The 18133-nt window shown below is 44.2% G+C and overlaps 1 protein-coding gene across 1 annotated transcript in view; it reads left to right on the forward strand.

The window, feature by feature from the left end:
• Positions 1-8121: 8121 nt before the first annotated feature.
• Positions 8122-18133, forward strand: part of CNTN4 (contactin 4) — a 253514-nt gene continuing 243502 nt past the window's right edge. The window contains exon 1 of the mRNA XM_042880935.1: positions 8122-8147. The gene's annotated coding sequence lies outside the window, so the exon portion shown is untranslated. The remainder of the gene's footprint in view (positions 8148-18133) is intronic.

Here is an 18133-nt window from a genome sequence, read left to right on the forward strand (position 1 = left end):
CCTGCAAGCATTTGGTGAGGAACAGCACCGTGAGAAAGCAGCTAATTGCTGAGCATTTTTCAGATCTAAAAATAACCCTGAAACAAAGACAGCAGTGAGACAAACCACATACAGTTAAACAGAGTACACAACAAAGTAACTTGCAGTGAGCATCAAGTGTTTCTACATGCTCAAATCAGCTGGATCGCTCCAGAAAACACTGTGATCTTTTGTTCCTACGGGTTTCTTTTGCTCTTTCTTCCTCTTTATTTATCATCTGTAATTTAAAATAAAGGCAGGGAAGCAGGTAGCCCAAAAGAAGTAAAGGACACACATTCTTCACCCTTATTGCCTTTGGGATGTTGCACAGGGATCAATTTTTACTGTGATATTGAGTCAGATGTCAAGACGTGCATGTTTGAGAAGGGAAAGCTCTTTTCTGATGGGGATGGCTCAGATCTGCTGTTTTCTGCTATTTTTTTCCTTCATTTTGAGGTAAAAGTGTAAAGCAGGTTTTAGCGTCCCGCTTTGCTCATATGGGCTTTAATGGTGTTAAACATAGTAATGGACTTTTTCTGGGGGGGGCACAATGAATCCCTCAAACCCCATATTTGAGGGAATCTGAAACTTTATGATCAGTTCCTTGATAAACACTCTTCCCTCTTGGGCTGAGCACTGGCACATCCCTCCAGCTCCCTGGTGGGAGATGCTTTGCAAAAGGCTCCTGGCATTGCAAGCTGAGTGCTGAGCTGGCACGTAAGTGTTTTTTAGGATGGGTTTGGCAGATAATGGCTTTGATGGAAATGCCACTAGTTTGCACTCAGGGAGGCTGACTCCTTGGAGAAGTGCTCACAGGGGCAGGTGGGCAAATCAACACCAGTCCCCATTTTACAATTGAACAGTCTTGGATGAGAGGCTTCTCCAGAGATCACTTTGCTGTCTCATCGCATCCTCGCATGAAGAACAGGAAGAATGAGTGGTGCCAGATTCTGATAGAGAAGGGGCAGGAAAGAGAGATTTCCTTGCATATTTCAATGCAGCTGCTCGATAATCCTGAACTTCTCTCTTTTAATGTCTTTGCATGGATCCACAGTGTCCTCTACCTCTATAGATATAGGGCTTTTCTCACTCCTCAGCAAGAATTCATGTGTAGGCATGACTGATTTACTGTTTACTTCAGACTAACTTGAGCTGCGTACAGCAACTGCCAAATTGCCAATCAAACCTTTCTCATTTTGAGTGTCCTCATACCACCTCCTCTTTAGCGGCTCCCTGTTGTCAAACCCAGCAGACCACTGCCATTCCATGGCATCTTCCTGTCCCGGCGCATCTGATGAGAGCCCATTCCTATTTGCCATGAGCATTCTTAAAGAAAACAATGTTGAAAGGGAACAGTGCAGGTATTTAGAGAAGCAGCTCCCAGCTGCTCTCTTCTCCCCTGGCTCGAAGGTTGAACCTCCTCTGGTAGCTGGCTCATTGCCCTGGGCCATTGCTCTACTGTCTTTGACTTCTGATGGGCGGATGCTCTAAATCTGTCAATACGAAGCACAAACAGAGCTTATTAATGATCTAACTGGTATGTTTTTCATATGTAGTGCTATCAATCTTATGTTATACATGTGCATTATTGCTAGCAATTGTTCATATATTCTATAGCTACCACTCAGTGCTTTACACCACCTCACTTCACGCAGCTGTCTCATACACAGTGGTCTTTATGCTGCATCTATCACATTTATATAGCTTGAGTGAGCTTGAGGCTCACTTTCTTTGTATGGTACTGAGCTGTAAAGGTACTTTTCTGTTTTCCGTAGTATACTGGTGTGCTTTGAATTATTCACTCAACTTCTGAGAAGCAGCATTAAGAACGTAATCTTCTGTTCATAAATCCATTGGAAGACTCTTAATAAATGTAAGCCTTAGTGGAACATCCCAGCATTGCAAAGGAAGGAGTAAGCATTTCCTTAGGGTTTCAGATGGTTCAGTTGTCTTTCCTTTGCAGAGCTAAATCCATTCTTTAGAAAACAAAAAATAAAAAATGAAGAAGAAAAATTAAAAAAAAAAAAAAAAGGAAAAAAAAATCCACTTAGCTGTTGAAAGATTTCAGTTATCCTTTTGTTCTGTTTCCTTTTAATGAATGACCAGCAGCTCTGTCACTACAGGAAGGTCTATTAAGCTTGCAGAATACATAAAAGCCAAACTCAGAATCATTCAGAATAGGAAGATTCAGCTGCTGGTTGTTTCTCTGCATAGAACAAAGAATTTCATGTCTTTGGATCTGTTTTTTTACACTTGTGGACTCATGGGCATGCAGCAGTAAGCAATGCATAGCCTGGCATCCACTGGATGTCTCACAGCAGCGACGGTGCAGCATTTGAATGCTCTATAGCATGTTTACACTGACTTTATTTTTTTCTGGCTTAGGCATGTAAAATGGCTCCTACGTTTACTTAAATATCATAAATACATTTGGGCCAAAGTGGTTTTGTTCTGTTTCTTCCCATGGGATATATCCAATTCAGGATATTATTTTCAGATAATGACTTAAACGGCAATATGCGTGTTCACATACTGCTAACACGACTGCCATAATAATATGATCCCTTTTAGGAAATTATGCATGCAGAATCAGCATGTTGATAACTGCTGTATAAAGCTAAAATTCAGAAGTGACAGTTAATAACTTATCTGTCGAATGTAGCCAACTGTCCTAGGGAAAAATAATTGTTTCAATTAAAAAAAAAAAACACAAAAAAGAGTCAGCTATATTTTTATTTTTCCAGCAGCTATATCAGTATTTGTCTTTATCTTTATTATTGGCAGGCTACTACCCTTCAACTAAAACCCTATCATTACAAGAATAAAGTTTATCTGTTATTCATAAGCTGCAGAGATGTTTTCCTCTGCTCTTTTTTCCCCTCTCTCTGCTCTTTCTAATGGCCTCTATAGAAATCTTTCATATAAAAATTTTTATTACTTTCTTTTTCCTTGACACAAGTATATTTTTCCCTGTATTTCTGTGCTGAAATTAATACAGTTCTATTTTTGTTCTTCCTTATCTGTGCATTAACAATAGACTATGTCTTGCTCAAAATTCTCTCCGTGGCTCCATTCTAGCAAAAGTCTAAAAGACCTTCCAGCTCTCATTACTGAGAAGAGCAGATTGTACTTTGAAGGGGTTTTAGTTAGCTACCTGCAGCTGCATCTGTGTGACTCTGAATCAGTGGAATCTCCATGGGTGGGCTGTGTGAGGGCCATGCTGGGCTCTTCTCCCTGGAATAAGTCATGATCCAAGGTGAGATACCAGACAAATGGATCGCGTGTTTAATCTGATGATTCCTGTCTCTGAACTCCTAAGTGCCTGGTGTTGGCTTTTCTCTGGATGTAAGGAATTTTATCTGCCTTGGAGGACCTGTCTCCAGGCTTCCCTGGAAGAAAAGCTGTCACTCTTTCCCAGTTCACTGGCTGGAGTTGTGGAGAATCGTGCAGGGATGTGATGTGATCAGTGGGGCTTTGCCTGGCTGGAGGGCTCCATTCATGAAGCTTCAAGCACAGATTCGTTCTCTGAAGACCAAATACCAAAGTTTTCAGTAGAGCATTTAGACAACATTTAGTAGAACGTCACTGTGGTTGATGAGACCATTGGTTGACAGCCATTCATCCACTCAGTTTTGACCTATGATAGTCCATTCGAGCTGTGTTCTTCAGCAAGATCCCAGCTGTGCACAGGTAGTGTGCAAAGTTCTTTCTATTAAAAGTCCTAATTAAACAGTCCAAAGAAGTTTTGGAGTTATCAGCACCCACAGCCAACTTTGTAAGGACTCGAAATGAAGCAGGGAGGGCATTATGCTGCATGTTTATCAGGTGACAGATGATTAATAGGTCTTAGCATACAATGAATGTGTATCTCTTCTTCACATGCTAATCACATGGCATTTATAAATGTCAGCACCTTATCATGGCAACACACTCTGAATTTTGTCTTTTTAAGGGGAATTATTTTTAACATTTTTAGTATACGTATTATTAAGTTTGTATCGTTTGAAGCTTCCCTTTTGTGATGGTTTGGAAATAATGGTGAGCTGTTCTTCTAATTTCTGAAGTAATTAGATTATTTATATAGTATTTAAAATCTAATGTAAAAAAATTCACAGCAGATAATGAAGTTTACATTAACATGTTTCTCTAACTACTAAAATGTAGCAGCGGGTGTCACCTTGGAATCTTAATCATGACAAAAATAATTTATAACTTAGACTGAGAAGCTTCAGGCTGTTTCTATTCTGATTTTTTTTTTTTTTCTAAATGTTAAAATTCTTTGCCTTGTAACCTAAGGCTTTAATTTAGAGTTGCAAATGACAGTTTTACCATTTGAGGATTGCATCATTTTCATTCCAAAATCCCAAATTTCAGGATTTGGTATCTTGATCGTTAAAATGCCCTTTATTATCAAATTTGGCTAGGAAACATATCCCTTAGGGGATTTTTGAAAAGTTGGACACGGAAAGTCCAATGAAAACAAACAAGCAATCTGGATTCAGTTGCTATTGAACAAAGCTTTTTAGACTGCAATAATTGTTTTTCCATTCCGGTGCTACCCTGAGGTAGGCAGAACTGCTGCTGTCATCCAGAGACGTTATGGACATGAAGAATTTAGAAATAAGCTAAAGAAATGATGACTCTTTCAAACACTCGCATCCTGGAAAGCCCAGCGTTGTTCTTTGTCCTTGGACAACCAAGTCATTAAAGCCAATATCTGAGGGCTGTTTGATGACTCTAAGTTTGTAGGTTCAGATGTTCACTTCTCAGCCATATTGCCAGGGTTCAATACCCACATTCTTCAAAATTCTTCATTGGGTTTGGCACTCTCTGGCATCTTTGGCAGAGACCTCACTGGGATGGCCAAAGATTGAATCTGGCGCTAACATCACCTTGCAGCTCCAAGCAACGGCTTCTGAAACACACGTTGGGCCATGCTGGCAAAACACAGAGGTTTCTTCCTTGCTCATAGATAGGACATCAGCCTCTGAAGGCGTCCATCTACCACCTTCCCACAGCGCTAATATCACTTCAAGTTTGTCTAAAAGATTTATTCTCCCACTTCTCACTGTCCGTGCTGCCACGTACCTGTGGATGTGGGAATATTAACAGATCACATTGCAAACAATTCTCAGCCAGTTGGTTTTTTTTTTTTTTCTTCTTTTATCTCCTTCAAAACTATGCATATATATATATATATACATATTTGCATTATCTTGTAATGAAACTCACAAGATGCAGGACTGTTAAATGGTTAGAGAAAAAGGTAAATGCCTGCAAAACTCTTTGGGGGTTGTAATGCTGTCTGTATCCCTGTGAGATAAGCAGCCCTAGACTTGAACAGCCCCTCAAAGAACTTTGCAAAGAGCCATCACCTTGTAAAGATAGCCTTGGTATTTTAATTAAAGGTCAGACAAAACTACAGTATAAACCCTGGAGATTGCTTTGTAGCAGTCATTTAAAGAGTTGCTTAACAAAGTCTTACCCTATTAGTAAAACAGTGCACAAACCTTCCCCAAGATTTACACAAATTGGAGACCAAACAAAGGACCTTTGCCAAGTTCAGGCCATGAGATCATCACCCATAAATTTATAGCCTGGTCCTCTCTGTCTCTATCCCCACAGATGGGATGGATGCACTGCAGGGCCACGCACTGCCTCACCCACACCTGCTAGCAACAGCAGGGCAGGATGGTGTAAATGCATCAGGAGCAGGGCTGGTTTTGCCTCCCTCTTGGCTTTGCTTGTGTGACAGCCTTCATGGTAATCAAAAATAGTTTGTTTTTCCATAATTAGTATTACCATGCTAAATATCGCTGCAGTGTTCTGGCACCAGTATCCCAGTTGTCAAGCATGAGTGCAGCTGCTTGTTTCTGAAGGTCGTGCTGTAAGGCTTTATTCAAAGTGTCAGCTTTATTATTGCAAGTGATCTTAAAAACCTGCAAGGCAGCTTTTCTTACTGGATTTATGAAGTATTTTAGACTATTTGCTAAAAAGAATTTGTCTGACTTGTAGAAGGGAGTCTTGGAGTTCTGACTCTTCTACCTCTGGTCTTATTCGTGGGTTTGTTTTGAAACAAAAGCAAGTGACCTGTCTGCTCCTTCATTAGGTGATGTGTTACAGTGTCTGCAGAGAAGGCGGAGCAACCAAGAGGCTTTCCAAGGAAGCCATCTGTCTGCACACACCGGTCCCCTGGTTTTACCTTTCAGCTCCTATTTGCTTTTGGTTGCCACCCAGTTGAGGCTGGATGATGTTTTTCCTCCAGCGCTCGTAAGGATGTTGCACGCTCAGATGGGTTGTGATGATGTATTTCTACCCGTGCTCCTTTTGAAAAATTCGGCAGCGTTTTCAGCGTTGATTTCCCTCCAGAGTTATTACACCCCACGCAGATTGGCAGCGCCGTGCCACAGTGCCAGGATTTATGAGGTGACCTTGGAGACACAGGCACTCCCAAATTGAAAACACTTGGAGCTAAACTTGAGATATATTTATTTTGGATTACTGAGCAGTCTTTACTATTGTATAAATCAGAGTGAGATTACACAGATAATACGTAACATTTATATAACGTCTCATAGCATGCGGATTCATTTATACACTGCTCAAGTGCAATACTCCCAGCTCCTCTAGACTTTGGTTTCACAGTTGGATCTGATGTTAGAGCTTCACTAGGATTCAGGAAAGGCAGTGCTGGCCCCTCCTGACCTCTGCATGCATCCACCATCACCACGTGGGAGCCCAGCATCCATAAGGAGCTGCAGGCAGTGACAGCAGGTGGGCTCAAGGGACTCGGTTACCTCCACCCCATGTGCCAGCACAGATGATGGGTGTCCATGGGGCTAAATTAGGTGTTCCCACATGAACCCCGAGCTGCTCAGGGAGTTTCCCAGCCACCTTTTGGAGCTGGGAGCTGTGCTGATGAAGAGGTGCTGATAGGTGGCAATGAAAGCTCCGTGCGGAGGCTCGTGGAGTGTGAACCTGTGAGCAGCAATAAACGCAAATCCAACCTGCACTAATGTTAATTGTCATTCAGTTTATATCGACGTGCAGTTTATTAAACCATAAAGCAAGGCTGCAAGCACAGAGAGCAACTCTAGAGATAATTAAACATAATAAGGGTTTCACTTAATCCCTCAAAACCCAGGGGAGGCACAGTTAAAGCTGAATACTCTCTTTGCACTTTTTACACAGTCACTTAAGACCACTTCTCCCCGGTAGTGCAGGACAGGGGAAAGGTAGGTGCCACCTTCGGTTTGCGTGTGTTTTTGTTTTTGCTTTTTTTTCTTCTCTCTATTCTTTGTGCCTTTAAATCGCTCTGTGTATTAAACCTGAGCTCCGGCTCTCCAAGCGGTTCGTGGCTCGTTATTTGCTTGGCGGCTACAAGTGGAGAGAGAGCTCGTGGGAGAGGACCCAGGGGAAGGTCCCAGCGCGGGACGGCAGCTCGCAGTGCGGCGGTGAGGGGTGTTGGAGAGGCACGAATGGGAACCTCGTGTGCTCCTCCGTGCCTCGTCCCTTCTCCCGAGATCGCCGAGAGATGCTGCCGTCTTGGACGAGAAGGGTCAGAATGGGGATAAAAGCAGAGGGTGGACCAGGCAGATGGAGGGAGGCAGCTTTGTACGATTGAGAAAATTATGGTAAAGCTGAGCTTAATACTGGAGGCAACCGCAGAGAAGAAAAAAAAAAACAAAACAAACCAAACAAATACATGCCCAGCGCTGTAATTGGGGACTCCGTGCTATCCGCTGTTCGGGGCTGTACTAGGCAGCGGATGCTGATGGGTCCTTATTTGCCGGGACGAGCCCTGCCTTGACTGAAAGCAAACCGAAAAGAAGCGGAGGGAGCCTTCAGACTCCCGCTGAGCCCCGCAGGAGGGCGGCGAGCACCATTCGGGGCTGCGGGGTGGGAGAAGGGTTAAGGGCGGCCGCGCTGCCGCGGCTCCTCCGCCCGCCCCCCGCGCACGGCGCAGCTTTGGGAGGAGGAGGAGGGGTCTGCGCTGCTCGCCCGGCTCCCGGCCGCTGCCGCTCAATGCTGCGGCCGCGGGCTGCTGCGGGAGCCGCGCACCTCGGGGCTGCCGCGCACGGCGGGCAGGCAGCGCCCGCGGAGCCCAGCATGCCTCCAGCCCCGGGCAGGTAAGCGCCGCTCCGCTGCGGGAAGCAGGGTGGGAAAAGAGAAACCCATCGGGAGGTGAAAAATTCCAGCGGGGAATAAGAGAACCGGGTGCGGCGAGGGGAAGGAGAGAACAGCGGGGATGCGCGGGGTGCGGGGAACGGAACCGAGAGCGCAGCGGTTCCCCCGTGCTGCCGGAGCGGCTTTCGGAGAGCAGCCCCGGGAGGGGAGAGACGGAGTAGGGTAGAGCTGGCCCCGCCGAGGGCGAGGGAAACGCGGTGGAGATGGAAAGCGCGGGGCTGGGGCTGTGGGTGTGTGCGCGTCTCTGCTGGCAGGGAGATGCTCCCTCGCAAGCTGGCAGAATGCATGCATAACTTTTTGCTTGATACAGCCGATGTTCCTTGCTTGAGTTTTAGCAGCTTCTGCTTTCCCCAGTTTGATGTTGCTTCCGTGTCGTGAGCAACATAATGCAGCGTGTTGTTTTATTTATCCCAGACAGGAATGACTTGCTCTCTAAACTACAAATTAAACGATGCCGCTTGCATAACAAGTGGAAATAGTTTGTATCTTACATACTAATTATCCATCACGTTTTGGACTAAGCAGGAGGTGGTTTCTGCGAGGAGGGTTTAGTAAAACAGTCTGAGGTCTTGCAGCAGTGCATTCATTTTCCCTTGCGGGATTAATGTGGGCAAAGGATTAAGAGCCAGCATGTTGATTAGGCGCCCTGAGGTGCGGGGAGGAAAGGGAACGTTTGCCTATGGGGATAAGTCAGTTTCTGTGTTATGCTTGCACATCCTTCTGTTTACGTGGCTTGGTTCAGGACCTGCATCCTCGCAGGTAAATCATTCAGATGAGAGCAGAGACCGGTGAGATCCTACTAGTTAAGCAGCCACGGTGCTCCTGAGATGCTTTCTTTCCCCGTGCCCGGAGCGTGACAGCAGGATGCGAGCCCCTGTGCTCCCCACTGCTGCTCTACACCAGCAGTCTGTCCCGTGCATGTGTGGGAAGGAAAGCCACGGGCCCTGCACTTGTGTCCACCCTCCAGGAATCTTTTGTGTTGCTTTGCCGGCCAGAGCACTTATTTTTTTCTATTTTTCTGGACCTACAGAGCTTGTATTTTTTACCCTGCACTTGTAAGTCCCTGCAAACTGCTTAAATGGCTCCTAAATAATCCTTCAAAGTCACCCCCCCCCCTTTAATCTAATACCAAAAGGACTTACTTTACATGGCTAATCCCTCTTTTACTTGCTGTAAAGCTTCATTTAGGGGTGTGCACACTGCTAATTTTCCCAAAGCAGCCTGCTTTAGACAATGGCTTCTGCTGGGTGCAGTAACCTCTTCCTCACTGCACACAGCTCTGGGCAGAGCCGAATACCTCTGACAGAGTCTTGATGTCAGTAGGTGGTTCATCAGCTCCCATCCAGTGGGCTCACACTGTGCAGGAAGCTGTGCCAAAACCTTTGTTTGGTGTGCCATTGTGAATAGCACTCATGGAGGATCTCCTGCCCATGTGCTTGCCTGGATGCTGAACACTGGAGTCAAGTAGTGTGTGCGGTGCAGCACTGAATCAGATGGCCATGGGAAAACTCCTGGAGCTGGGAATTTTCCTGTGTGCACATTCTGTTGTGGAGCTGAGCTTTTTTTTTTTTATTTTTTTTCCCTAGAATTCCCAGAATTTTAAGCTTGCTCTGTTTTACCTGAGAACAGGCTGTATGCTTTGGATGTGAACGACAGCAGAAGATAATCTTACCTGTACGAGAGCCTCCCTTCTTCCTTGGCATGTAAATACTAAAGAGGATGAAATGTTTCTTTCCAACCTGAACTGCACATGAGCAGTGCTACTATGGTTCCTAACCCAAGGCCACCATGGATGTAAGATGAGTGTGCCTTGGCAGAGGGATGTAGTGGCATGTCCCCAGCCCTGCAGCACTGGGACAGCTTTGGCACTGGTGTGGCACTGCGTTCTGTGAGACCTCAGCCTGTTGGTGGCCATAGTTGTATTTTGGGTGTTAATCCTTCCATTGCTTATTTCCCCGAATACCAGTGTTTAACCATCAGCTTTGGAGAGCTTGTTCTGGGGGTAAAGATGGTGGCAATGCAAGGCAGCAGGCAACTGGTGGGAAAACCCTCCTTGGTTCCCAGATTGCACCTCCTGTACTGGAACATTTCTTGGTGACATCCACATCTGATAATCATAGAATCACAGAGTCATTAAGGTTGGAAAAGACCTCTCAGATCGTGGAATCCAACCATCAACCTCTCACCCCATATCTGTATAAAGGGGGATAGCATAGCCACCATTTAAAATACGTGTGTTAGCTTGTGGGAGAACCTATGAAAACAGGTAGAGTTGTTATTCTGTACAATTTCTGTGAAATATGCAAAACTTGAAAACAATTTTGTAAATATTCTGGTACCAAGTGACTTATTTCCTTTGATTTGGGGAGTTAGCCTTGGCTGACAGTTCTGTGGAGTTGGCTTGCTTTATTAAAAAATCAGGGTGAAAACAAGGCAGAGGGATGCTGCCCACAAGACAGCCAGGTTGTTGCCTTTCCAATTCCTCTCTGGTGTCCCTGAGCAGCAGTTAGCAGAGCTCTGCCCCAGGCCCAGCCCTGGCACCACTGGAGTGCAGCGATGGCACGAGGAGAAGCAGTTCCTTAGTGCTACTCTGCCACTTTTCTAAGTTCATAAATGGCCACAGCTCTATTTTCCTATTTTTAGCCAGACTAGATCAGAGGAAGTCTGGCTTTTCTTCCCACACCTTCGTCTGTGGCCTAAAATGACCCTATAATGTCCCTATAAACTGTTTTCCCTCTGCCTGTGAGCTGTCGTGGGGCTCGTGGTGAGCAGGGTTTGGTGCAACAGTTGGGAATTTTCCTTCCATTGCAGGAACTGTGAGGCTGCTGCATGAGTGATGCGCAGTCCCTGACAGGAAGGTAATCACAAACACAGCAAAGTTACATGAATCACACAGATCCACAAATGTCAGCTCCGGAGCTCTCATCCAGGCGTGCTGCCAGGATTTAAACTTGCACACATCTTTACTGTTATCTGCTGCAGTGGTTACTCAAATATAAGTGTGGATATCATGACAGTAGTGATTCATTCTTTTTATTATTAGCAAAGCACATATATATAATGATGACATCCACCCAATCTCGTGTTCCCTGAGAATACGCGAGCGTTCCCTGTCCCCTGCGATCATCCACCAAAAATGGTGAGATTAAAGCAAAAAAGCTGGTGTCAAATCTGCTTACAGCCTTAGTGTAAACGAGGTTCATGTTTCATTAGGAACTCAGAATGGTATTTTCTGCACCAAACAGCATTTCCAGTACTGTATTTGCTGTACTTAGGAAATAACTTCATTCTTTGCTTTTCCCTAGATAGAAGCAGTCACTTTTTATCTTAATCTGCAGGATAAAAATCTGTTTCAGTATGACACTAGGAAAAGAAAGATTTTTCTTTTTTTCTTTTTTTTTTTTTTGAATCGCTTTGTTAAATCACTGGAAATCAGACCTTCAGGAACAGGAAGGTCAAAGCATTTTAAAAACAATCTAGTGAATTTTCTGTAATCTATATTCACGGTTTCTATTCATGCTAAAGAATAAGGAGCAGGTTTTGACTGTGCAATGTAAATTTGGATTTTTTGCTCTGGTACCTAATTACAGCATAGATGCATCAGCATGTGGTCTCAGTAAGGCAAGTGACATGCTTACCACGTTACATCACTTTAAAAAGGTGATGGGATCTCGAGAAAATATTCTTGAACAGTTATATTTTTTAAAATGGCCTTCACAGGGATTTTTAAAAGATCGTGTTAAAGGGTGAAATGTTGTGGTTCTACAACGTTTATCTCTCCTATTAATCCTTCCAGAAGCTCCCAGTTGATCAGCAGCTGATGCTCTGTTACATGAAGGCTGGCTGGAGATGTCTTGGATTTAGCCAAACATCTTTGTTAATGAATAAATGTTTTGATGTTTCCAATACAAAGCTCTCCTAAGATGCATTATGAAGTTTAAAAGAAAGCGAGACGTTTTTGCCTGTTAGCACGTACTCATATGCTAACAACAACGTTTTTGTTTTCCCAATGGGTTTTTCTGAAAATTTAACATCTCCGAAGAATGATTTTGGGGAAAAGCCTCCAGGTGAAAAGACTCAGATCTCCATCAGGGTTACTTCAGTGGTGCGGTGGGAGTTTGGTGAGCGCTGACACATAGGCAGAAGCGCAGATAAATCTTGTTAAGTACCAGTACTTTGCCATCTTTTCTTCTGTTTGTTTTTCCAGAGGCTTTGAGCCAGGCTTCAGTGAGACTCATTGGTGACATTTGTTATTAACCATCACCTTTTCCATTGGTGTGAGCAGAGCAAGATGTGATCGAAAGACCAATTGCTCTGGTTGGCTTTTTCTTTTATTTTTTTTTTTTTAAACGTGGGAGGCCAGTGTGCTGAGATGTTTCATCTCCTGACCTTTATCTCCTTGCTCCCCAGTAGCATAGCCCGAAGTCAGTGCCTCTGCACCTCCTGGAGCACTTTGCATGAGCGGAATCATTTCCAACCTGGTCACTGCTTGTATCTCATGGGATTTCTGAACCATAACTCTGAGCAGGGGGCTGGGAGCAGCAAGGTACTGCACCCCACAGGCAGTCATTGCCTGAGCTGCTGAGAGGTGATGCTGTAGAGTGTCATGTAAGAGACCTGTGAGATTTTGGTTAGAAGATGCTCTTACTGAAAGAGATCCCAGCAGCATTTGGCATTTGATAGCTGGTCAGGAGACAGTGAGTCCTGAGCTGCTTCATACTCCTGATTGGTTGACTCTGCTCTAAACTCTATCAGTGTAAGGTCTTTGTAGCCCTCACACAAAATCAGTGTTTATAATATATTTACATAAATGTTTGGCCAATGAAGATGTGTGGTATTTAAACCCAATCTACACAAGGTTTAGCAGGTCATCTTAGTCAATTAGAGGACTAAGAAAAGGAACAAATACCATACTTTGTGTTCATAATGGAAAAACCTTTAGTATTAATGATAATTTAATCTTCATGGACTGAATAACAATAACCTATCAGTAGGTTTTTTTTTTTTTTAACAGAAAGGTAAGTGTGTGGTTTATTAAGCTCTTAGGCAGATAACAGGGTGTTATTTGGGAAGACTTATGAACGACATCATGTTCAAACAATTAAACACATTTCCATCTCTATGCTTCCAATAATAGGAGTATAAAAACCCAACTAGCCCTCTGTGAAAACCAGAATTATTGAGAATATTCAGTGAATGCTGTTTTGCCTGTTCTCTGTTAATGGTTCTGATCTTGCATTTGTGCTTCTTTTCAGTTACAGATATAAAACCTTGAGCATAATCTCTGTAAGTATGAGCTAATGACTGGGCTTTGGAGTTGCAGAAAGCCCATAAACTCCAAGGTTGTCAGGAAGGCTTTCCTTTCTTGGGTGGTTAATATTAGGCTCATATCTGAGCTGGGTTCTGTCAATTTAGCTGCACCAGGTTTAAATCAATAATCTTTTCAATTACAGTGGTGTATTTTAGGGAAAAGCGTATACTGGTGGGTCAGTGGCAAAACAAATACCCTCCGTGGCTGTTTTAGTGCTGAGCTGCTGTTGGGAACTTCTATACCACCTGCTGAAATCTTGGTTTCTGACACCATCAGGAAGTGATGACTTATGTGACTTACTGGCTAATGTAGTCAATCTTCTGCCCTTGGGCATTAGGTGGGACCACTGGGTTTCAAATAGCGTATGTGTGAGGAACCTGTAGTTGGTGGGCTGCAGTCTGTGCATAAGTTCACCTTCTGTGATGACTTTCCCATATTATTTGAATAACTCTGTACTTCGTGTTAATGGTGTGACCCACGAGTTGTGGGTTGAAAGAGGTGAGGTTTCTTCACCTCCCGTTGCGGAGCACTGAGTAGCTTTCATCAAATAACATATGTATTTTATCACTACTACCCTGCTCTTGTGAAATGGAGGCAAAAGATCTGAATCCTCTTATCATGAGTGAGTGAATCTTCTTGGTCTTTGTCTCCCAGTCTTTTGAAAAAAAGCTTCTGAACAGCACTCAACTCCAAGCTCTAAAAAGAGTTACTTAGCATAAGAGCAGAACATTTGCCTAAGAGGGTTTTAGTCCAGAAATGACTTTTTATATTTAATTGATCTGTATTGTTCAATTAGGGACATATGTAATGCCCTCTGTTACTCATGTATAGCTCGAAGTAGAAATGAATGAGTATGAAGTGCAGCCGAAGAGTCATTCCAGACATAATCAGCTCTTAGCCATGTACAGAAACTGATTTCAGTTCAGGCCTTGATATGCACGAGTACATACAGACTGTGTAACTCAGATCGGCAGTTTCTCCATGTGATTTATTTTGAATTCTAGTATTTGCTCTTGTTATGGACACATTTCAGTAAGTTTTTTTTTTCCAAGGCATGAATATTTTCTGCTCAGAATAAATACTCCAATGTATTTCACCATTTCACTTCTCCGAAAACAACTTGTTTGGGGCTTTTCTCACCCCGTTTCCCCCCTGCGTCCCTGCTCTGCACGTGCACAGACATGGGAGGCAGCGATCCCACAGGGTGGCAGCACTCAGCCCTCAGCCTCCCTGGTCTCAGAGCATCCCTGCCTCTCCCTGTTCTGCACAGGAGGAAGCATCACGCACACCAGGGGACTGGGGCACAGTTGGAGGCACGGTATCACTGCTCTGCTTCCACGGCTCGCTGGTGAAGAGCCAGAGGCAGCTTGCAGGCATTCAGGTGCATATTGAAGCTTGTGCTTATGATCCCCATCATACGGTTTCCCCAGTATGATTTTTCTCAGGTTTCCTCATTCTTCAGAATCTGTACCAAAGCACATCATTTTTTTCCTTGACACATTTCCACCATCAGCGTCTTGATTCTTTATTAACCCACAAAGCCATTGTGCCTCTGTTTGACCCTTTTTTCCCCAGTGTCTTTATACCTGCTGTTATCCATCCTTCCTGATGCGGCAAGTACTCTTGCACTCTGGCAGACAGGCTTTTGTGCCTGAGAGAGCAATGCTCTCTCTGCCCATCCCCAGCTCCTTTGGTTGCCACCCAAGAAGATCAAAGCTACAAGAAGCTTCCTCTGTTGGATCCAGTGCAGCCAGACGTGCTGTTAGAAACTGCCAGTGATTCAGGAAGAGTGATTTTAAACCTTGCAGAAGTCGGTGACCATGGCGGTGAGCACGTGCAGAGATGTCCTGAAAGGTGCAAGGTTTTAGGGATGCTTTGTGTGTGTGCTGATAGAAGTGCTGAACTGAAAATACCTCCATCCTCTGACAGCTCTGGCAGGCACGGAGCTCTATGAGCAGGGCTGTGGCCATCACACAGCTGTCTCACATTTCTGGTGCAGTGGTTGTCTGATTTTCATGTTGTGTACCAGCATTTCCTGCAGTGAATATTAAAGGAAGCCATCACACCTTTTCTTCGTTTTATCAGGGAGGTGGAGATGGAAAAAGCAGATATGGTGCAATGCTAAGCCTAAGGTTAGGTCTTTCCTATGGAGTGACAGTAATGTTGCTGGTGGGAGTGAAAGAATTGCTCGGGTGAATTCAGGGTTTGATGGGGCTCTTGTAATCTCAGGTGGAGGGAGAAAAACAGCAGTCAAATACATTTGAGAATGACGAGTGCAGAACACAGATTGACTCAATATTTTCTTAAGTCAAGTGGAAAAAAGGAAGCGTAGTATGAGAAAGCTGAAAAGGTCAAACTAATTTGTACTTGGGTGATAATGGGTAGTGCCACTGTTGTTTATGAGGCTTGCAAAATCTTCTCAGTGTTAAGCACTATGATGTATCTGATGGTGGTTTTGAGAAATTAAAATGGAAGTAGCAATTGTTCCAGCATCTTCATGCCTTAATCCATTTCGGTCTAGAATTCCTTTGAAATGTTACATGTTCATTACAAATTAGATAAGATGAAGTGTATTCAGTTCTCTTGACTTTGGCGTGCTGTGGCAGAAGATCTTTTTAAAATAAAAAAGATTAATAGTTAAGTTGATGACAATGAAACTGAAAACTGCCTGTGTCTTGCTGCTTAAGTATTCTGACTGTGTTCTCCTGTTTGTTTATTTTGCTGCAATCTTTTCTGTTTATTTACTAGGGAAAGTGGAAATTTTATATGCGTGTGCAGCTACTGCTATTAAAATAGGGATAACTGGTGAGCTTCTAATTCCCCACACTGCCTTTTGCTGCCTCTGTTATGTATGCAGATTTGCAGCATCTTTTAGTGGCCGCTGAAAGCGGGGTGAATTTTCCCGGGGTTCTGATTTCTTTCCTGGGAACAGCAGTGCTACCAAACTGCAACGTGAGTCAGCGTGGGATGGGATCGGGGCTCCGTCCTGCCTCGTGTACAGCAAAAGTGTAGGCTCCAGAGGAATTCATTTGCCAGGCTTATCGCTGAGACATTTAATATCTAGAATGATTTAGTATATCAAATTCCAGAGTTTTGGGCTGAATGTAGCTGCATTCGTCATTGTTGCACAACCTTGACAGTGAACAAAAGGTGCTGCAGGGAGCCATAACTCATGCAGCAAATTAATGGGTTCCTGGTTTGCTTGCTCAGCTAAAGGGGAGCTGGGAGCAGTGTGGTCTCAACGACTGAGGGTTTTCTGCAACAAGTTGCATAAATATCCTGGGATGAATATTTGGAAGCATTGCCCTCCTAGCAGTGAGCTGTGGCTGCCGTTCCCCAGTTTAGAAGATACTTTGATATGAAAGATTTTAAGAAGTAAAACTCACAAAAATTGGAAGGTGTTATGATGGCACGATACAGGTACTTTAACGGCAGTTTGTTTTGTAGTGGGCAATGATAGGGAACAAGAGAACTTCAGCCTATGAGAACCATTTGCTGATAATACAGTCCACCTATCATTGCTGAGCATTTTTGCCAGCTGGTGGAGTATGTGCATTGCAAGGAGATACTATTGATCGCTTTCAAAAGCAGAATCCTCTGAGCCTGGTCTGCTGCAGGTGAGGTTTGTCTGTCTCTTGATTCCCATGCAGGCTGCTTAAAACCATAAATCTTTCTCCTGATCCTCAGCAACAGGCACATATTAGGGCTTTTGAAGTGCAGCGTGGAATGGTTTGAAACTGCAGCTGAGTTTCAGCAAGAGGCTTTCCAAACATGTGCAGAGCAGGGTGGCTATGGCACAGCTTTGGCCAAGTCAGGCAGGTTTTTGAGCTCAGAATTTGTACTTCTGAAGTTCAGGAAGACTGTCAGCTGTGTGGCAGTTTGGCCAGTTGTCCAGGGCTCATATGGGAGATTTGCAGCAGTTCAGAAGTGGACCCAGAGGTGGTGTTAACTTCTCCCCCAGCAGGTTTGTGTATGAGCTGGGGATGCTCTTCTGTGGAAAACAAACATTGTGACTAGTAGGCTCTTCTGGTTTTGTTTTTGTGTCAGGTCTTGGCTAATTTTGTTTATTTGCTGTGTATTTGTTTTGCATTTGTGGCAGTGTTGTTTGGTTTCAGTCGGGTTCCTTTCCTCCAAAGAGCAGGTCTCAAGGTCAGTCAGTATTTTTCCAGCCAGTAATATAAAGTCCAACTGCAGCGTATGTTTGCAATTCCTCATCTGCTCTTCTGCTTCAATCTTCTGGACCACTGAAGATAGAAACCTAACAGCATGTGTCTGAACATGCTGGTAATAGCTCAGGAATGCCTTCTCCCGATTTTATTCAGTCCTGTGTAAATGAGAGTGTGCAGCAGAGCCGAGTGGCACACTGTTGGCCAATTTGAGTTGTATGAATAGAGTCCTTATGTTAGATTAAATGATACATCACAGGTCCTGTGCAGAGAAAGGAGCCCACTTTGCAACAGCTAGCATGAGGGGACAGCAGTGCAGTGTTGGGATTGCTGTTTGTTTGATGGCGTTGGATTTGCTTCTCCATTCTTGGAGGGTGGTTGGGAAATCCAGGCAGCTGCGGGCCCTGCCACCTCTGCTTTGGGAGGTGGAGGGAAAAGAGGACACAGAATG

Source organism: Lagopus leucura, unplaced genomic scaffold (assembly GCF_019238085.1).
Source record: "Lagopus leucura isolate 7727_CA_CO unplaced genomic scaffold, USGS_WTPT01 Super-Scaffold_100028, whole genome shotgun sequence".
NCBI classification, from domain to species: domain Eukaryota; kingdom Metazoa; phylum Chordata; class Aves; order Galliformes; family Phasianidae; genus Lagopus; species Lagopus leucura.